Raw genomic sequence first — 17345 nt, 5'->3', positions numbered from 1 at the left:
CCGGCAATTAGTTTCAATCTTTTTTTCATTTTGAGATTTTAAATTGCATTGATTTTTATGCATGGACAATTTGTTGGATTTTATATTGATATACATTTACTTCTAAAATTAGTTTGAATGTGACTCAAAATTTTGGGATTAAAAACAGTTCGGACCGCACCAAAATATGCAAAATTTCATATAATTTTTTTACCGTGGCCACAATATGGGCTGTAACGCTAACAAAAACAATATGGGCTCAAAAAAACCTGAAGAATTAGCAAATGGGCTGGAAATTATTAGAAATAATGGCAGATGTGTTGTATGCTGTTTTCCACAGATTTGAGACTTTCCTAAAAAAAGGTTGACGCACAAGTAGTGACTGTTGGATGTCCATCCAACGGCCGTCGTGCTTCTTCAATCTTTGCTCTTCCTGCTCCAGCCACTCAAACAAGCGAAGGCGGGACTGCCTGCTCCCTCCTCCAGTGGCCGGCTGTGCTGCCGCGCAGGCCTCACCGCCCCATCGTACTCCCATCGCTGGCCTAGCCATCCCTCTACTCACCCACACCTGCTGTTATTCTCCGGCGACGGTAGGCGAACCAGTAAACCCTCGTACTCCCCTCCGCGCGGGAAACAACTGCCGAGTCTTCCCTGGCTCCGTGTCATTCCCTTCCTAGGCCTCGTCGTCGTCCACAACCCTGGTGCTCTCGGCGCGGCGTGGTCAACGTGGTCAACGAACGACATGCATCTGAAGTGGACTGTACGTGGAGAGGCTGACGGCTGGGTCCACGGCTGCACGCAATGAAATGCCTCCTTATTACGCGCAAAATAATGATTCCTCCACCTGACAGCTGGGACCCACCGGAAGGGCCCTTGTATTTCGTGAAAAAAATGTTCCTGCCGCTGACAGCTCGGACCCACCAGCTATATCTTTGCACGCAAGGAAATGCTTCCTTATTACGCACAAAAAAATGAATACCCCCCTGCTAGCTGGGACCCACCATATGGGAGGCTGACTTGTGGGCCTACTTAGTTGACGCGGACGGAGGGTTTGGTCAACTTAGTCAATGTGAACGTTTCTAGCTCTAGTGACTGTACGATGTCCATCCAACGGCCATAGTGCTTCTTCAACCTCTGGTCTTCTTGCTCCAGCCGCCCAAAGCAGCGCCGGTCGTGTCGCCTGCTCCTGCCTCCCGTGGCCGGCTGTGCTGCCGCGGAGGCCTCACCGCCCCCTACTACTCCCACCACTGGCCAGGCCATCCCTCTACTCACCCACACCCCCTGTTATTCTGCGGCGACGGCAACCTCACACAGCAGCCAAACCAGTGAACCATCATACTCCTCTCCGCGTGGGCATTCACTGCCGCGTCTTCCCCGGCTCCGCGTCGTCCCCTTCCTAGGCCTCGCCGTCGTCCACCGCCCTGGTGCTCTCGGTGCGGCGTGGTAAACATGGTCAAGGAACGACTTCCATTGGAAGAGTACTGTACGTGGAGAGGCTGACAGCTGGGTCCACGACCGCAGCAAGGAAGTGCCTCCTTATTACGCGCAAAATAATGATTCCTCCACCTGACGGCAGGGACCTACCAGACGGGCCACCGTATTTCACGAAAAAAACCGTCCCCCCTGACTGCTGGGACCCACCAGCTACATCTTCGCACGGAAGGAAGTGCCTCACAGTCGGGACCCACCTGGTCGAAGCATACGTAGCGTTGTCATTCTAGTCGCGAATGTGTACGTACATACTGGTCGATGTAGAGGCGCGCACGTGTCGTAGTAGAGGCGCACACGTAGCATGTACACGTACGTACAACGGCCAGGGTGCAAGAAAGAAAATACGGCCACGTACATACATACGGGCCGGGTCTCTAACGCCTACTCGCGCATACGTACGGCCAGGGCTCGTGTACATGGCTGGGTCGAAACGGAGAAACTGCGTCGTCGACGTGTTCATGGGGAGCCAACCGGCTGGGTCAGAGTGGAATGCGTCGTCGTGTTCATCGGGAGCCAACCGGCTTGGACGGAACAACCAATGGAAACGAGGCCTGGCGTATCGTAGAACGGAGGAAACAGCCTTGTGTTCGACCGGCCACGATCGAAACGGGATCTTGTTCATTGGGAGGGGTTTGGCGCACCGCAAAATGGTGGAAACGGACTTCTCTTGGTCGAAACGGGGTCCTGTTGATCGGGAGGGGTGTGGCGTACTGCAAAACGGAGGAAACGGACTTGTGTTGGAGCGCTACGGTCGAAACGGGGGTCCTGTTCATCGAGAGGGGTGTGGCGTACCGCAAAACGGGACTCCACACGATACTGTTCATCTCCACCGTCGACTGCCTCCACGGGCTACTGTTCATCCACCATCGACCTCCTCCAGCCTCCACCTGCGACTGTTCATCCACGGGCTCTTGTTCATCCAGCCTCCACCGCGCTCTCCTCCACCGGCTACTGTTCAACCAGCCCTCTCCACGGGGTCCTGTTCAACCACCCCTCCACGGGCCACTGTTCATCCAGCCCTCCACCGGCTACTGTTCAACCAACCCTCCACGGGGTTGTCCTGTTCATCCAGCCCTCCACAGGGTCCTGTTCATCCACCCCCAACCGGCACGATCGATCGGGGTCCTGTTCATCCAGCGGCAACGACCTCTACTACCACGGGGTCCTGTTCATCCAACCCCCATCGGGAACTGTTCATCCAACCCCCCCCCCCAACAATGCTCCACTTTTCATCCAAAGGCAGCATCGATCGGCTTCAGTTAGCAGCGGTAGCGAAGGAATCACTCGGGTTCAGTTAACAGCAAGGGATCGATCGATCGCTCGGGTTCAGTAACGCATAGCCTACAGTGCAATCGCTCGGGTTCAGTTAGAGCCCAACGCCTCGCTCGGGTTCAGTTAGAGCGCAACGCCTCGCACACACGCGTGTACGTACGAGAGAAATGCGCATCGCTCGGCCCCCGACCACCCACCGTAACCGGGAACTCCCCCGATATTTTCCTCGCCCTCGCTTCTACCACTGTTTTTTCGTCATGGACGGCCCAAAGAATGTCATGCAGCTGTGTCTCCGGCCCTCCCAGGACGAAAAGCCAATTTTCTGTCATGATTTTTTGTCATAGAAGTAGGAGCCCACCACATCTATGATGATACCGGGTTTTGTCACAATTATCGTCATAGAAGTGTCACAAGCATGACAGAAAAAAAATTGTTCGGCCCAAAATGTCACGGAAGTGTCTTTTTTTGTAGTGTGATGTAGTCGAGCGTCTTCGCGATCCAACCGATCCAAGTACCGAACGTATGACACCTCCACGATCTGCACACGTTCATCTCGGTGACGTCCCTCGAACTCTTGATCCAGTTAAGGCCGAGGGAGAGTTCTGTCAGCACGATGACATGGCGACAGTGATGATGAAGTTTACCGGCGCAGGGCTTCGCCTAAGCACTACGACGATATGACCGAGGTGTGTAACTGTGGAGGGCGGCACCGCACACGACTAAGAGAAACTTTGGTGCACCTTTGGGGTGCCCCCTCCCACGTATATAAAGGAGGAGGAAAGGAGGAGGTCGGCCAAGGTGTGGCGCGCCAAGGGGGGAAGTCCTACTTGGACTCCTGATTCAAGTAGGATTCACCCCCCCTTTCCTATTCCCACAAGGAGAAGGGGGAAAGAGGAGGAGGAGAGAAGGAAAGGGGGGCCGCCCCCCCCAACCCTAGTCCAATCCGGATTGGACTTGGAGGGGCGCGCCTCCACTTGGCCGCCGCCTCCTCTCTTCCACTATGGCCCATGAAGGCCCATTAACCCCCGGGGGGTTCCGGTAACCCCCCGGTACTCCGGTAAATGCCCGAACCTATCCGAACCAATTCCGGTGTCCAAACATAACCTTCTAATATATCAATCTTTATGTCTCGACCATTTCGAGACTCCTCGTCATGTCCGTGATCTCATCCGGGACTCCGAACAAACTTCGGTACATCAAATCACATATCTCATAATACAAACCGTCATCGAACGTTAAGTGTGTGGACCCTACGGGTTCGAGAACTATGTAGACATGACCGAGACACAGCTCTAGTCAATAACCAATAGCATAACCTGGATGCTCATATTGGTTCCTACATATTCTACGAAGATCTTTATTGGTCGAACCGCATAACAACATACGTTGTTCCCTTTGTCATCGGTATGTTACTTGCCAGAGATTCGATCGTTGATAGCATCATACCTAGTTCAATCTCATTAATGACAAGTTTCTTTACTCGTTCCGTAATGCATCATCCCGTAACTAACTCATTAGTCACATTGCTTGCAAGGCTTATAGTGATGTGCATTACCGAGAGGGCCCAGAGATACCTCTCCGAAACACGGAGTGACAAATCATAATCTCGATCTATGCCAACTCAAAACACCATCGGAGACACCTGTAGAGCATCTTTATAATCACCCATTTACATTGTGACATTTGATAGCACACTAAGTGTTCCTCCGGTATTCGGGAGTTGCATAATCTCATAGTCATAGGAACATGTATAAGTCATGAAGAAAGCAATAACAATAAACTAAACTGAAGGAAATATGCCCTAGAGGCAATAATAAAGTTGTTATTTATATTTCCTTATATCATGATAAATTTTTATTATTCATGCTAGAATTGTATTAACCGGAAACTTAGTACACGTGTGAATACATAGACAAACAGAGTGTCCCTAGTATGCCTCTACTAGACTAGCTCGTTAATCAAAGATGGTTAAGTTTCCTGGCCATAGACATGTGTTGTCATTTGATCAATGGGATCACATCATTAGAGAATGATGTGATGGACAAGACCCATCCGTTAGCTTAGCATTATGATCATTGAGTTTTATTGCTATTGCTTTCTTCATGACTTATACATGTTCCTCTGACTATGAGATTATGCAACTCCCGAATACCGGAGGAACACCTTGTGTGCTATCAAACGTCACAACGTAACTGGGTGATTATAAAGATGCTCTACAGATGTCTCCGAAGGTGTTTGTTGGGTTGGCATAGATCGAGATTAGGATTTGTCACTCTGTGTATCGGAGAGGTATCTCTGGGCCCTCTCGGTAATGCACATCACTATAAGCCTTGCAAGCAATGTGGATAATTAGTTAGTCACAGGATGATACATTACGGAACGAGTAAAGAGACTCTCCGGTAACGAGATTGAACTAGGTATGATGATACCGACGATCGAATCTCGGGCAAGTAACATACCGATGACAAAGGGAACAACGTATGTTGTTATGCGGTTTGACCGATAATGATCTTCATAGAATATCTAGGAGCCAATATGAGCATCCAGCTTCCGCTATTGTTTATTGACCGGAGATGTGTCTCGGTCATGTGTACATAGTTCTCGAACCCGTAGGGTCCGCACGCTTAACGTTCGATGACGACTTGTATTATGAGTTATGTGATTTGATGACCAAAGTTTGTTCGGAGTCCCGGATGAGATCACGGACATGATGAGGGGTCTCGAAATGGTGGAGAGGTAAAGATTCATATATAGGACAATGGTATTTGGACTCCGGAAGTGTTTTGGGTGATACCGGGTCACCGGAAGGGGTTCCGGGCAACCCCGGGCAAAGATATGGGCTTAATGGGCCAAGTAAGGGAACACACCAGCCCACAAGGGGCTGGTGCGCCCCCTATAGGGCCAGCCACGTGGGGAGAAAGGGAAAGGAGAGGAGGAAAAGGAGACTATGAAGTAGGACTCCTACTTCCTTCCCCTCCCCCTCCTTCCTTTCCCCCTTGTCCAAATATGGTAGGGGGGGCGAATTGGACTAGGGGCCCAAGTAGGATTCCTCCTACTTGGGCGTTCCCTAGGCTGCCTCCCTCCCTCTCCCTCCTTTATATACGTGGGGAGGGCACCCCTAGAACACACATCAATTGTTCCTAGCCGTGTGCGCCCCCCCTCCACAGTTAACACCTCGGTCATATCGTCGTAGTGCTTAGGCGAAGCCCTGCACCGGTAACTTCATCATCACAGTCGCCACGCCGTCATGCTGACAGAACTCTCCCTCGTCCTCAACTGGATCAAGAGCTCGAGGGGCGTCATCGTGCTGAACGTGTGCTGAACACGGAGGTGTCGTACGTTCGGTACTTGGATTGGTTGCATCATGAAGACGTTCGACAACATCAACCGCGTTACTAAACGCTTCTGCTTTAGGTCTACGAGGGTACGTGGACACACTCTCCCCGCTCCTTGATATGCATCTCCTAGATAGATCTTGCGTGATCATAGGTAAATTTTTTGAAATACTGCATTCCCCAACAGTGGCATCCAAGCCAGGTCTACGCATAGATGTTATATGCACGAGTAGAACACAATGAGTTGTGGGCAATAATAGTCATCCTGCTTACCAACATTTCATACATTGATTCGGCGGTATTGTTGGATGAAGCAGCCCAGACCGACATTACATGACCGCGTTCATGAGACTGGTTCTACCGCCGTGTTTCGCACACAGGTGGCTAGTGGGTGTCTGTTTCTCCAGCTTTAGTTGAATCGAGTTTGACTACGCCCGGTCCTTGTTGAAGGTTAAAACATCACACTTGACGAAAAATCATTGTGGTTTTGATGTGTAGGTAAGAACGGTTCTTGCTAGAAGCCCGTAGCAGCCACGTAAAACTTGCAACAACAAAGTAGAGGACGTCTAACTTGTTTTTGCAGGGCATGTTGTGATGTGATATGGTCAAGACGTGATGATATTTTATTGTTGTATGAGATGATCATATTTTGTAACAGTTATCGGCAACTGGCAGGAGCCATATGGTTGTCGCTTTATTGTATGAAATGCAATCACCATGTAATTGCTTTACTTTATCACTAAGTGGTAGTGATAGTCGTAGAAGCAATAGTTGGCGAGACGACAACGATGCTACGATGGAGATCAAGGTGTCAAGCCGGTGACGATGGTGATCATGACGGTGCTTTGGAGATGGAGATCAAAGGCACAAGATGATGATGGCCATATCATATCACTTATATTGATTGCATGTGATGTTTATCCTTTATGCATCTTATTTTGCTTAGTACGGCGGTAGCATTATAAGATGACCTCTCACAAAGTTTCAAGGTATAAGTGTTCTCCCTGAGTATGCACCGTTGCGACAGTTCTTCGTGCTGAGACACCACGTGATGATCGGGTGGGATAAGCTCTACGTTCACATACAACGGGTGCAAGCCAGTTTTGCACATGCAGAATACTCGGGTTAAACTTGACGAGCCTATCATATGCAGATATGGCCTTGGAACACTGGGACCGAAAGGTCGAACGTGAATCATATAGTAGATATGATCAACATAGTGATGTTCACCATTGAAAGCTACTCCATCTCACGTGATGATCGGACATGGTTTAGTTGATATGGATCACGTGATCATTTAGATGACTAGAGGGATGTCTATCTAAGTGGGAGTTCTTAAGTAATATGATTAATTGAACTTTAATTTACCATGAACTTAGTCCTGATAGTATTTGCGTATCTATGTTGTAGATCAATAGCTTGCGATGTAGCTCCCCGTTTTTTTGATATGTTCCTAGAGAAAAATAAGTTGAAAGATGGTAGTAGCAATGATGCGGACAGGATCCGTGATTTGAGGTTTATCCTCGTTGCTGCACAGAAGAATTATCTCCTTGATGCACCGCTAAGTGACAGACCTATTGCAGGAGCAGACATTATGAACGTTTGACAAAGCTCGGTATGATGACTACTTGATAGTTTAGTGCACCATGCTTTACGGCTTAGACCCGGGACTTCAAAAATGTTTTGAATGCCACGGAGCACATGAGATGTTCCAAGAGTTGAAATTGGTATTTCAGACTCATGCCCATGTCTAGAGGTATGAGACCTTTGACAAGTACTTTGCCTACAAGATGGAGGAGAATAGCTCAAGCTAGTGATCATGTGCTCAGATTGTGTGGGTACTACAATCGTTTGAATCAAGTGGGAGTTAATCTTCCAGATAAGATAGTGATTGATAGAGTTCTCTAGTCACTATCACCAAGTTACTAGAACTTCGTGATGAACTATAATATGCAATATGATGAAAACGATTCCCGAGCTCTTCGTGATGCTGAAATTGGCGAAGGTAGAAATCAAGAAAAGCATCAAATGTTGATGGTTAACAAGACCACTAGTTTCAAGAAAAGTGGCAAGGGAAAGAAAGGGAACTTCAAGAAGAATAGCAAGCAAGTTGCTACTCCCGTGAAGAAGCCCAAAGCTAGACCCAAACCTGGAACTGAGTGCTTCTACTGCAAAGGAAATGGTCATTGGAAGTGGAACTACCCAAATACTTGGCGGATAAGAAGGATGGCAAAGTGAACAAAAGTATATATGATATACATGTTATTGATTGGGGATGTGTACTTTACTAGTGTTCATAGTAGCCCCTGGGTATTTGATACTGATTCGGTTGCTATGATTAGTAACTTGAAACAGGAGTTACAAAATGAGTAGAGACTAGTTGAGGGCGAGGTGACGATATGTGTTGGAAGTGATTCCAGGGTTGATAAGATCACCATCGCACACTACCTTTACCTTCGGGATTAGTGTTGAACCTAAGATAAATGTTATTTGGTGTTTGCGTTGAGCATAAAATGGTTGGATCATGTTTATTGCAATACGGTTATTCATTTAAGTCAAAGAATAATTGTTACTCTGTTTACATGAATAAAACCTTATATGGTCATACACCCAAGGTGAATGGTTTATTGAATCTCTATTGTAGTGATACACATATTCATAATATTGATGCCAAAAGATACAAAGTTGATAATGATAGTGCAACTTATTTGTGGCACTGCCGTTTAGGTCATATTGGTGTAAAGCGCATGAAGAAACTCCATGCTGGTGGGCTTTGGAATCACTTGATTATCAATCACTTGATGCTTGCGAACCATGCCTCATGGGCAAGATGACTAAGACTCCGTTCTCCGGAACAATGGATCGATCTACTGACTTATTAGAAATAATACATACCAATGTATGCGGTCTGATGAGTGTTGAGGCTCGCGGCGGGTATCGTTATTTTCTGACCTTCACAGATGATTTGAGCAGATATGGGTATATTGACTTAATGAAACACAAATCTGAAACATTTGAAAGTTCAAAGAATTTCAGAGTGAAGTGGAAAATCATCATAACAAGAAAATAAAGTTTCTACGATCTGATCGCGGAGGCAAATATTTGAGTTACGAGTTTGGCCTTCATTTAAAACAATGTGGAATAGTTTCACAACTCACGCCACCTGGAACACCACAGTGTAATGGTGTGTCCGAACATCATAACCGTGCTTTATTAGATATGGTGCGATCTATGATGTCTCTTACCGATTTACAAATATCGTTTTGGGGTTATGCATTAGAGACAGATGCATTCACGTTAAATAGGGCACCATCTAAATCCGTTGAGACGACACCATATGAACTATGGTTTGGCAAGAAACCTAAGTTGTCGTTTCTTAAAGTTTGGGGCTGCGATGCTTATGTGAAAAAGCTTCAACCTGATAAGCTCGAACCCAAATCGGGGAAATGTGTCTTCATAGGATAACCAAAGGAGACTGTTGGGTACACCTTCTATCACAGATCCGAAGGCAAGATATTCGTTGCTAAGAACGGATCCTTTCTAGAGAAGGAGTTTCTCTCGAAAGAAGTGAGTGGGAGGAAAGTAGAACTTGATGAGGTAGTTGTACCTTCTCTCGAATTGGAAAATGGTTCATCACATAAATCAGTTCAAGTGATGCCTACACCAATTAGTGAGGAAGTTAATGATGGTGATCATGAAACTTCAGATCAAGTTACTACCGAACCTTGTAGGTCAACCAGAGTACAATCCGCACCAGAGTGGTACGGTAATCCTGTTCTGGAAGTCATGTTACTAGACCATGATGAACCTATGAACTATGAGGAAGCAATGATGAGCCCAGATTCCGACAGATGGCTTGAGGCCATGAAATCTGAGATAGAATCCATGTATGAGAACAAAGTGCGGACTTTGGTGGACTTGCGCAATGATCGGCAAGCCATTGAGAATAAATGGATCTTCAAGAGGAAGACGGACGCTGATAGTAGTGTTACTATCTTCATGGGCAAGTTGACTAAGACTCCGTTCTCCAGAACAATGGAGTGAGCCACTGACTTATTGGAAATAATACATACTGATGTATGCGGTCCGATGAGTGTTGAGGCTCGCGCCGGGTATCATTATTTTCTGACCTTCACAGATGATTTGAGCAGATATGGGTATATCTACTTAATGAAGCATAAGTATGAAACATTTGAAAATCTCAAAGAATTTTAGAGTGAAGTGGAAACTATCTACAAAGCTCGACTCCGTTCTAGAGAAGGAGTTATGTTTCCACTTCACTCTGAAATTCTTTGAACTTTTCAAATGTTTCAAACTTATGTTTCATCAAGTAGATATACCCATATCTAATCAAATCATCTGTGAAGGTCAGAAAATAACGTTACCCATCGCGAGAATCAACACTCATCGGACCGCATACATTAGTATGTATTATTTCCAATAAGTCTGTTGCTCGCTCCATTGTTCCAGAGAACGGAGTCTTAGTCATCTTGCCCATGAGGCATGGTTTGCAACCATCAAGTTATTCATAATCAAGTGATTCCAAAAGCCCATTAGCATGGAGTTTCTTCATGCGCTTTGCACCAATATGACCTAAATGACAGTGCCACAAATAAGTTGCACTATCATTATTAAACTTGTATCTTTTGGCTTCAATACTATGAATATGTGTATCACTACTATCGAGATTTAATAAAAATAGACCACTCATCAAGGGTGCATGACCATAAAAGATATTACTCATATAAATAGAACAACCATTATTCTCTAATTTAAATGAATGACCGTCTCGCATCAAACAAGATCCAGATATAATGTTCATGCTTAACGCTGGCACCAAATAACAATTATTCAGGTCTAAAACTACTCCCGAAGGTAGATGTAGAGGTAGCGTGCCGACCGCGATCACATCGACTTTGGAACCATTTCCCACGCGCATCGTCACCTTGTCCTTAGCCAATCTTCACATAATCCATAGCCCCTGTTTTGAGTTGCAAATATGAGCAATAGAACCAGTATCAAATACCCAGGCGCTACTACGAGCATTAGTAAGGTACACATCAATAACATGTATATAAAATATACCTTTCACTTTGCCATCCTTCTTATCCGCCAAATACTTGGGGCGGTTCCGTTTCCAGTGACCAGTCCCTTTACAGTAGAAGCACTTAGTCTCAGGCTTAGGTCCAGACTTGGGCTTCTTCACTTGAGCAGCAACTTGCTTGCCGTTCTTCTTGAAGTTCCCCTTCTTCCCTTTGCCCTTCTTCTTGAAACTAGTGGTCTTGTTAACAATCAGCACTTGATGCTCCTTCTTGATTTCTACCTCCACAGCCTTTAGCATTACGAAGAGCTCAGGAATTGTCTTATCCATCCCTTGCATATTATAGTTCATCACGAAGCTTTTGTAGCTTGGTGGCAGTGATTGAAGAACTCTGTCAATGACACTATGAACAGGAAGATTAACTCCCAGCTAAGTCATGTGGTTGTGGTACCCGGACATTCTGAGTATATGTTCACTGACAGAACTATTCTCCGCCATTTTGCAGCTGTAGAACTTATTGGAGACTTCATATCTCTCAATCCGGGCATTTGCTTGTAATATTAACTTCAACTCCTGGAACATCTTATATGCTCCATGACGTTCAAAACATCGTTGAAGTCCCGTTCTAAGCCGTAAAGCATGGCACACTGAACTATCGAGTAGTCATCAGCTTTGCTCTGCCAGGCGTTCATAACGTCTGGCGTTGCTCCTGCAGTGGGTCTTGCACCTAGCGGTGCTTCCAGGACGTAATTCTTCTGTGCAGCAATGAGGATAATCCTCAAGTTACGGACCCAGTCCGTGTAGTTGCTACCATCATCTTTCAACTTAGCTTTCTCTAGGAACGCATTAAAAATTCAAAGGAACAGTAGCGCGGGCCATTTATCTACAACAACATAGACATGCAAAATACTATCAGGTACCAAGTTCATGATAAATTAAAGTTCAATTAATCATATTACTTAAGAACTCCCACTTAGGTAGACATCCCTCTAGTCATCTAAATGATCACGTGATCCATATCAACTAAACCATGTCCGATCATCACGTGAGATGGAGTAGTTTTCAATGGTGAACATCACTATGTTGATCATATATACTATATGATTCACGCTCGACCTTTCGGTCTCAGTGTTCCGAGGCCATATCTGCATATGCTAGGCTCGTCAAGTTTAACTCGAGTATTCTACGTGTGCAAAACTTGCCTGCACCCATTGTATGTGAACGTAGAGCTTATCACACCTGATCATCACGTGGTGTCTCGGCACGACGAACTGTAGCAACGGTGCATACTCAGGGAGAACACTTATACCTTGAAATTTAGTGAGAGATCATCTTATAATGCTACCGCCGTACTAAGCAAAATAAGAAGCATAAAGGATAAACATCACATGCAATCAAATAAGTGATATGATATGACCATCATCATCTTGTGCCTTTGATCTCCATCTCCAAAGCACCGTCATGATCACTGTCGTCACCGGCTTGAAACCTTGATCACCACCGAAGCATCATTGTCGTCTCTCCAACTATTGCTTCTACGACTATCTCTACCGCTTAGTGATAAAGTAACGCAATTACATGGCGATTGCATTTCATAGAATAAAGCGACAACCATATGGCTCATGCCAGTTGCCGATAACTGTTACAAAACATGATCATCTCATACAACAATTTATATATCATCACGTCTTGACCATATCACATCACAGCAAGCCCTGCAAAAACAAGTTAGACGTCCTCTACTTTGTTGTTGCAAGTTTTACGTGGCTGCTACGGGCTTCTAGCAAGAACCATTCTTACCTACGCATCAAAACCACAATGATTTTTCGTCAAGTGTGTTGTTTTAACCTTGAACAAGGACCGGGCGTAGTCAAACTAGATTCAACTAAAGCTGGAGAAACAGACACGCACTAGCCACCTTTGTGCGAAGCACGTCGGTAGAACCAGTCTCATGAACGCGGTCATGTAATGTCGGTCTGGGCCACTTCATCCAACAATACCGCCGAATCAAAGTAAGACATTGCTGGTAAGCAGTATGACTATTATCGCCCACAACTCATTGTGTTCTACTCGTGCATATAACATCTACGCATAGACCTGGCTCGGATGCCACTGTTGGGGAACGCAGTATTTCAATTTTTTTGCCTACGATCACGCAAGATCTATCTAGAAGATGCATAGCAACGAGCGGGGAGAGTGTGTCCACGTACCCTCATAGACCGAAAGCGGAAGCGTTTAGTAACGCGGTTGATGTAGTCGAACATCTTCGCGATCCAACCGATCCAAGTACCGAACGTATGACACCTCCGCGATCTGCACACGTTCAGCTCGGTGATGTCCCTCGAACTCTTGATTCAGTTGAGGCCGAGGGAGAGTTCCGCCAGCATGACGGCGTGGCGACGGTGATGATGAAGTTTACCGGCGCAAGGCTTCACCTAAGCACTATGATGATATGACCGAGGTGTGTAACTGTGGAGGGGGCGCCGCACACGGCTAAGAGAAACTTTGGTGTACGTTTGGGGTGCCCCCTCCCATGTATATAAAGGAGGGGAGGAGGAGGCCGGCCAAGGTGTGGCGCGCCAAGGGGGGGTCCTACTTGCACTCCCGGTCCAAGTAGGATTCGCCCTCCCCCCTTTCCTATTCCCACAAGGAGAAGGGGGGGAAAGAGGAGGAGGAGAGAAGGAAAGGGGGGCCGCCCCCAACCCTAGTCCAATTCGGATTGGGCTTGGGGGGGCGCCTCCACCTAGCCGCCGCCTCCTCTCTTCCACTAGGGCCCATGAAGGCCCATTAACCCCCGGGGGGGTTCCGGTAACCCCCCGGTACTTCGGTAAATGCCCGAACCTATCCGAAACCATTCCGGTGTCCAAACATAACCTTCCAATATATCAATCTTTATGTCTCGACCATTTCGAGACTCCTCGTCTTGTCCGTGATCTCATCCGAGACTCCGAACAAACTTCGGTACATCAAATCACATAACTCATACAAATCGTCATCGAACGTTAAGCGTGCGGACACTACGGGTTCGAGAACTATGTAGACATGACCGAGACACATCTCTAGTAAATAACCCATAGCGGAACCTGGATGCTCATATTGGTTCCTACATATTCTACGAAGATCTTTATCGGTCAAACCGCACAACAACATACGTTGTTCCCTTTGTCATCGGTATGTTGCTTGCCCGAGATTCGATCGTCGGTATCATCATACCTAGTTCAATCTCGTTACTGACAAGTCTCTTTAGTCGTTCTGTAATGCATCATCCGGTAACTAACTCATTAGTCACATTGCTTGCAAGGCTTATAGTGATGTGCATTACCGAGAGGGCGCAGAGATACCACTTTGAAACACGGAGTGACAAATCCTAATCTCGATCTATGCCAACTCAATAAACACCATCAGAGACACCTGTAGAGCATCTTTATAATCACCCAGTTACGTTGTGACGTTTGATAGCACACTAAGTGTTCTTCCGGTATTCGGGAGTTGCATAATCTCATAGTCATAGGAACATTTATAAGTCATGAAAAAAAGCAATAGCAATAAACTAAACGATCATAGTGCTAAGCTAACGGATGGGTCTTGTCCATCACATCATTCTCTAATGATGTTATCCCGTTCATCAAATGACAACACATGTCTATGGCTAGGAAACTTAACCATCTTTGATTAACGAGCTAGTCAAGTAGAGGCATACTAGGGACACTCTGTTTGTCTATGTATTCACACATGTACCAAGTTTCTGGTTAATACAATTCTAGCATGAATAGATAGACATTTATCATGATATAAGGAAATATAAATAACAACTTTATTATTGCCTCTAGGGCATATTTCCTTCACTGACATCCCTCAGCATCTCTCCCCTGAGATCGACTTGCGCCTCCGCCTTGTGCTGCGTCAGGCGCAGCTCCTTGGAACTTCTCTCCAATTGATGCGACGCTTCCTCGATCCAATTTGCCCTTGCTGTCCACCAGCTGAAACGCAGCCCTGGCATGTCCTCCGGCGCCACCGATCTGTGATTCCAGAGCAATGGATCCCCTCTAAAACACATGTGGGTTTCGCTCAAAGGCGGTAGTGATGCGGGCCGCAGCGAGAGGGCAGCCCGCGGGACCCTGGGATCTAAGGGATTATCCATGGCGGGATCCTCCATGGCGGGATCCGGTGGGCGAGGCGGGGAGGCGAGCCTAGGCGCTGGGAGAGCCCTACGAGGCTAAGATAAAGATAGTACTACTCTTCTCCGTCCATATTTAAATACAAAGGCCACCAACAGTAGCCCTGGCAAAACATTGATCATGTTGCCTGTGTCCTGGTTTATTGGCCCCCTTTTTTGTGCCACTTTTTATGACATGCATAAATATTATGTTACTTAAAAATATGGTCAAAAATTCGCACAAAATACGAAGGAGACCAATGAAAGTAGCAACCCATGATTTAACTACTCGCATGCACACAGTGGAGTAGTAATGTATTTCTTCCTCCCTCACGTCCACTCAATTTGCATGCGCTGTATTAATTGACCATCAATAAAGTGAAGGACCTTACACGCGTCACATGGGGTGGATCTTCGTACAAAAATGCGTCCCCCTGTGTACCCGCGTGTGCGTGCGAGGGAATGAGTGCGTGCGTGGCGTGTGTGCACATCTTCGCTTCGTGCATGTGCCGCCAGTGTGCCTCAAAGAGGACGAGTACATTCTTTTGGTACCAGTAGCACGTCACTGTGATCAATCCATACAAGGAGGTCGCGACAACGCCTCCACATGTGCCACGCGACTTCATGAACTGTAAGAGAGACACTGTGTAGCGTGCCATTGAAATTCTAATTTACGTGTTTTGCACATACTCGAAGTACTAGTAAGGTACACGTGCATTGCATGCATCAGATTTGGCAACCAAATTATGAATAAACTAGCGGGTGCACCCGCACAATTGCGCGGCTAGAATATTTTTAGTGTACTCTCTAATATTCAGAGTAGTTGATCTACCTTTTTCTATCTAAGTTTAGGGAATTGAACATAGTTTCAGGGAAGTTTATATTATTGTTTATTCACTTTTGTATGTTTATTTAGTATCCTCTTATTTTATTTTGCCGTGCCATTTTATGCACTTTCTTTTCTCACTAATTATCAGTGCTTTTGAATGTAACGGTTTCAAAATACTAAAAGTATTTACCTTCTAATCTGAACGCCGGCAAGTGTGTGTGTGAATGAAAACGTGCGGCAAGTATGTTTTTTTAATTGTTTGGATTGCTTATCACACATGTAGATTTTCAAGCGATGCAAACTCTTTGTTGATTACGTACGGTTAAAAAGAATTAAAGGTCTTTCTTTTTTAGACACATACATAGTACAGACGCAGACACAAATAAACACATACATATAGTCATCCTTATGAAAGCATACACGCACACCCTATCCTTATGAGCACCTCCGAAAGAGTGAGCCGTCGGATTAGATATTGAGATTGAAGAAGTCACCCAGGCGCCTCGCATTTGACGGGAACGTCTCTTCTCAGTGAACATTCCATCTTTTATGAGACACCGAAGCGTCAAACCTGGGTTTGATCCCTAGTGGGATGGAGGTTTATATTATTGTTTATTCATCCCCTCCCACTAAACGAATATTTCGCCTTTTATGAGACACCAAAGCGCCAAACCTGGGGTTCGATCCCTAGTGGGATGGAAGTTTATATTATTATTTATTCACCTTTGTATGTTTTTCAGTATCCTCTTATTTTATTTTGCCATGCCATTTTTTTGTACTTTTCTCACTAAATATCATTTCTTTTGAATCATTTAGTAATGGTTTCAAAATACTAATATTATTTATCTTGTAATCTGAAATCCGGCAAGTAAGTTTAATTTTATAGATTTTCATGCAATGTACTAAAATGTTTCTTGATTATCTATGGTTGAAAAAAATCTAAAGGCTTTCTTTTTTAGACAGTACCAATGCAGAAACTCATAAATATGTACATACACATATCTTTATGAACGCATACATGTTTTTTTATTGTACCTAAGGTTTGATCCCTAGTGGTTGGGTGTTTGGTCAACGTTGTGTATGTTACAGCTATTTAAGAGCACTAGGCAGCTGCCCGTGCGTTGCAACGGGGTATATATATAGTGGTTCAACACCTATATCACATAATATAACCTATACCATTTGGAACTATCTGTAGCTTTACCGTTAATCCAATTATGCAACTAATGCCCACTGCTTTAA

Source organism: Triticum aestivum, chromosome 5D (assembly GCF_018294505.1).
Source record: "Triticum aestivum cultivar Chinese Spring chromosome 5D, IWGSC CS RefSeq v2.1, whole genome shotgun sequence".
Taxonomy (NCBI): Eukaryota; Viridiplantae; Streptophyta; class Magnoliopsida; order Poales; family Poaceae; genus Triticum; species Triticum aestivum.
Note: the sequence above shows the minus strand (reverse complement) of the source record.